Raw genomic sequence first — 6,048 nt, forward strand, 5'->3', positions numbered from 1 at the left:
GAGAGGAGGGGAGAAAGAGAGGAGGACCTATGACTGTTGTGAGGTTTCACATAATTCCAAGTCATTCATTTCCCTTTCTGTAATCTGTGGATCAGAAGTGCTTTAACATTGGGCTTTTAAATTGGTATAGATCAGGCTTTTTGACATCTTTTCATGCACATGGTAAAATTTTAAATATATCTATATGAACAAAGAATATGTATTTTTAAAGGCCTTTCCCCTTTTGAAATTCTGTCATTTACTTATATTCCTTCCTAAAGCACAAAGGGTCCTCAAACCCATATTCTATGGTACTGATAAAAATTTAGCTTTTGTTATATTTCTCTATGCTCATTGTGACATTTAATACATCTCTTGAATTTAATTTTTCTCTTGTGCTGAAAACTTTTGTGATTTTTCCAAGGTAAAAACATTCAAATTTGTATCTTTCTCTAAGTTGACGTTATTTTTTTCTGTTTCTAATACTTTATCTTCCCCTTCAGCTATAGATTCAAGTATTAAATATATTTATTTCCTGTTTTGATTCTGTAAAGTTCTCCCTTATTCTGCTTCATTGTTTTGTCATTTTTCTCCTAGCAATACAATTTCATTTCTTTATCATTTTCATTTTTAATGAATTGATTCATCAGGGTTAGCAAAGGTACACATTCACTACAACACAGACCTGGCAATGTGATATTAACAACAGAAAATAGACTCCACAACTCACAGGTACAATCATAACGCTATAACTAATGGCTTAGTTCTTGAAAATGAGACCAATACCACTGCCACAGGGATACAAGTGAGAGCTATCACCACACACTCCTAGGAAGTAACACATGCACAGTCTCCAGAATTCAAGGAAACAAGATACATCTAATCCCAAGGTTCAAAGGGGAAGTCCCTACCTCAGAGCCCTGCCTCCAGTGAAATAAAATAATTAACACATTTACCCTAGCCTTTCAGAAAGCAGTACACATGGAGAGCTGCTGAACAACCAAAGAATATGTATTAGTTCAGATGCTGACATCTCAGAAAATAGCACACATATACATCCTGAACTCCCCGGAACCATCACACACATAGACACTGGCACACCAGAAACAGCCCACATGTGCTTCAGCATACCCAGGACACAATACACAACATGGATTTTGACTTTTCAGGACACAGTTGCTTCTGCCTGGAGTTGAGCTATTGAAAACAAGTCTGGCTTTGGTTCCAGAAAGGCCCAGCATAAATGCAGCATCCTGAAGTTGAAGCTTGACTTGAGCTTGACTCTTGGAGGTCTTATTATTCCCTGAGTAGGACACAGATGTGCTGTGCATAGGGCCAGGATTGGGTGGGAGTCAACTCAGCTCCACCCAAACCAACAGGACCCAAGGCTGAGGTAACCATGACTGATAGTCGTGGCTCCTTCCTCTGCCCTGCACCATCAGTTTCTAGATTGCCAACCAGCACTACTGCTTTCATCACAGCATCATCAGAGAGCCAGTACCACACAGAACATTCTCACTTCATACTGGCATTTTCTGTAATCCCAGACGTGTCACAGGAGGGGACAGCAATGGCTAAAAGCACTTGGGAGAGCATGAATAATAGACCAGAGCCCAGGCCGAGGCATTTTATTGAGACCACTTTCACCTTTTCCTGTGTCACAGGCCCCTTCACCCTGAGCACCTAACAATCGCCTCAGGGTGATAGAACTGGGATCCTTTGCGGTTGAGAGACCATGTCTACTAGCCTGAGAGAGCCCTTTGCCCTCAAACCTGGTGTGCTGCAATAACCCCCACCCAGCATGTCACCAATCACAGAGTTGCCCTTTGAATAAAGCCCAGGGCCAGTCCTAAACTGCCCAACTTGAGAGATCCCAAGCCTCATTCACACAAATGCTCAGCCTCAAATAATGCATACACTTACCCCGGATTCAGTAACCTCAAAGTACCAAAGACACATACTCTTCAGTCAGGCTCATAAGCTTCCCATCTTAGACTCCAACCCTGTTTCACCTGAGACTGCAAACTTTATCCACCTTTGGGGAAGCCCATCATTCTTCAGCACAAACCTGAAGGTCTTTGAGTTGACATGCTTGGCCCCCTCCCCACCTCCAAGGAGCCCTGAATTCCAGTATTCCAATAAAAAGCCTGTCTGCCCCGCATTCTGGTTTCCAAGACGATGCACCTCTCTTTGTTGAGACAGCAGATGTCTAGAGCTGTAGGAATTCAGTGAGTGCAGAGCCTGCCTGTTGATCACTATCCTGCTGGTGCCACAGCCCATGGCTGGGTTCCTGGTTTTCAGATCTAGCTCACAGCAAGCCCCTGCATCTTCCCTCTCTCAGAATTCTTGCCTGATGACAGACTAAGGAGTTGGAGTGGGATACCAAAATCACATGTGTCAAGTTTCCTGCCAAAGCAAGCTTGGACACACCCAGCTTCAGCACTGGGAAATCTGGAGGTGGCAGCTTTGGGCACATTGCTGTGTTAGTGAGGTTGGCACGGGAGTTTCAGGACAGACTTTTAGCATTGGCAGAGTAGACAACTGCATAGAAACTAGAGGACATAGCTGAAACCTTATTTTTCTGTGGCCACTGTGATGACACAGCAACCTCTCATGTCGTCTGACATTCCAAGATGCCTTCCAAAAAATTTCCATGTAGTTCTCCAAGGAATAGTGTGCAAAGATTGGCAAGTCAGAGCAGACCTACTTTCAAAAAATGAAGTGGAAATATAGCATGCAAGTTACACAGACCTATGAGGCATCAGCCCATTGTGCCTGTGTGTTTCCCCCTCCCCTTGTCCCACCTGTTCAGGGATGAATATGGACAAGGATGTTTGTGTTCTGACTATGCAGACCTCTCACCTGTACTCAATACTCCCAGTCCATCCTAGGAGTGCTATGATTCGCTTTGCCTTCCATTTTTCCTTCTAGCTGTATTGCCTAAAGGGAAGATTTTGCTTTAATCTAACTCTGAGAGCCCCCTCAACTGGCTTTCTTATGAGTGCAGGCACTCACAGCCCCTGGACAACACTGATGCTTTTGAGAATAGAGGCCTAGTAAAGAAAGTGAGGGCCAGGAGAAATAAGCAGCAACTGAAAACCATTCTTGGCATCAAACTCAGCAATATTTGATTAACACCATTTACTATCTTGAAAACAGTGCCTGTCAGAGGCTGCTGACATTAGATCCTAGAACTGTAACTATGCTATTATTCAGACAAAAAGTGGAAAATGTATGAACAGTTGACACTTAACATGAACTTACTAATTCAAGACGGAAGTACATCCAAGTTTGTACATAAGTGGTTTGTATATGTTGTTCAAAGTCAGAGAAAGGGAGCGAAAAAGAGACAGAGAGATCTACCCATTTATTCACTCCCTAGTCTGTGCAGATGAACCTGGTCAACATTAGAGACCGGAAGCTTTCATTTGGGTAGAAGAATCCCAAGTATTAGGGCCATTACTTCCTGCTTCCCCAATTGCACCACCAGGTGATGAAGTGAAAGTGACAGGTGAAACTGAAACCAGTGCTCAAGAATGGGGTTGCTGATGTTGTAAACAACTTAAGCTGCTGTCCAACAATTCATTGGAAGTGTTGACTTTCTTTCTTTCTGATGACTATGATAATTTTTTTTTCTTAACTCTCACAGGTTGTTAATGGAATTTTCAGGGTTTTCCATGTGTAACCTCATGCAAAATGCGAATGTAGACAACATGTTGCTTCATTTCCAAATTGGAGAAGTTATTTCCTCACCTCATTGTTCTGTCTAGGAAAAGTTTCAGATCAAATAGTAGTAGCAAGTATGTAGAAACCAATGCTTGTTTCTGATCTTAGAGAAAAAATTTTCAACTTCTAAAAACTAAGTATGCAATTAACTACAGATTTTTCGATTTGATTTTTATTTTCTTTTCAAGGAAATTTCCTTCTATTCCTAAATTGTTCATCAGTTACATTCTGAAAATAAAATTACTTTATTTAATTGAACACAATAGATATAAGTAAGAGGTGAGTTGGAAATGAAGGATTTCTTTTGCTTTTTTGGGTCTGTTTTAAAGAAAAAATCTTCAACACATACACATACATCTTAGTGATAGTTCAAAGATATTTTCATGTCACATCTGGATCACAGGTAGAATCACTACTCTCTGATCCAAAATGCTTTTCTGGTAAGAGTTTGCAAAGTTTTGAAATATTTATCAATGCTTTCTTGTCACCTTCTAGTCAAACCTCATCGCATGACCTGCAAAAAAAAAAAAAAAAAAAAAACACACACACACACAGCAGACAGCAGAAGGTGAGTAGCTCTTAAAACCCATTCACTAAAAGAAAATAATAATAAATCAATGAATAATATTCCTCTTAAGTCCCTCACAGGTAAGAGAAGAAAGGACACCATATACTATTAACTGTCTTCTTCCTGTCATGATCTTTCATAATAGCTAACATGATCAGGAAGCTTAAACAAGACAAGCCAAATAATCGCTACTTCTTGTGTTATTTTCACAGTATTTCAGACTTTGTAAGATTTATCATCAACACACACAGTTAAACCTTCCAACAACCCTATGAATCAGTTACTGAAAAACACTCATTTAAACGTTGAGGAACGTGAGGTATAGTACTGTTAAGTGTTTGAGATAAGAATGGGTGTCCACACCTTCATAGGGACTTTATTTAGAGCAGAGAAAGTCTCCAAGGGCCTAGTGGCTAAATCCTCACCTTGCACACTCCGAGGTCCCATGTGGAAGCCAGTTCATTTCCCAGCTGTTCCACTTCCCATCCAGTTCCCTGCTGATGGCCTGAGAAAGCAGTGGAGGATGGCCCAAAGCCTTAGGACCATGGCACCACGTGGGAGACCTGGAGGAGGCTCCTGGTTCTGGGCTTCAGATCAGCCTGGCTCTGGTTGTAGCTGTCACTTGGGAATGATCCAGTGGATTGATAATATTTTTCTCTCTTTCCCTTTGGAAATGTTCCTTACGAAGAAACATAAAATCTTACTGGAGAGAGAGAGAGAGAACATCCAAGCCTGAAGACTCCAGGCTTTAATGCTGAGAATGTATCAAACAGGCAGTAACTTAAACTTCCCTCTGTGTTCACTCATACATTAAACAGAATTTTATCTTAAACTCCTGACCTCATTTTTGTAGGACAAAACAACCTCCTCTTTCTCTGGGTACTAAGTAAGCAGTCCTTCCAATGTTTGCAATTATTTTTGTTTCCTGTTGCTTCTACAATACAATGTAACCTTTGAGTTTCCAGTTGAATACAAATACTTCTCCAAAACTTTGACAGAGTTTGGGTTATGAAGAACTTCTCCAAATATCTGGAAAATTGATTCAAAATTTTCTGGTAAAACAGAAAAGCAAGTACAAGGAATTCTAAAAATATGTATATCTTGCTGAATAGGTATTCAGGCATAAAAACATGGTAAACTGGTAGCAGTACTATAAAAATATTACAAAAATCACATTAATGAGTATGTAATATCTCAAAATGAACTTTAGCTATGTGTATGCCAATTGATATAGATCATGAAGAGTAGCTGTGGAGAAGAATCTAACAGTACACTTGGGTTCAAGCCAATTGATATAGGCACCAGTTGATCCAATCCCCAAATCAAATATGCTCAGGGTATTATCATTTTCAGTTTTTATCACCATCTTACTTTTTCAACAATCATCTGATTTCACCTCTTTCTAACCTCATGTATGCCACCAAATTCTTCCATCTGATCATTCACTCCCCAAGTGAGCCGCAAGGGCCGCTATGCAACGATCTGAAGCCAGGAACCAGGAACCTCTTCCGGGTATCCCACACGGGTGCAGTGTCCCAATGCATTGGGCCGTCCTAGATTGCTTTCCCAGGCCACAAGCAGTGAGCTGCATTGGATGTAGTGTTGCCAGGATTAGAACTGGTGCCCATATGGGATCCCAGGGCATTTAAGGCGAGGATTAACCGATAGACCATACCGCCGAGCCCAAGACATACCTTTCTAAAGAAGTCTTACCTACCTGCTTTCACAAATGTTGTTCTCCAGATTATCTTTCTAAATGTCCTCCCCTTTTCCAC

The sequence above is a fragment of the Ochotona princeps genome, chromosome Y (assembly GCF_030435755.1).
Source record: "Ochotona princeps isolate mOchPri1 chromosome Y, mOchPri1.hap1, whole genome shotgun sequence".
NCBI classification, from domain to species: Eukaryota; Metazoa; Chordata; class Mammalia; order Lagomorpha; family Ochotonidae; genus Ochotona; species Ochotona princeps.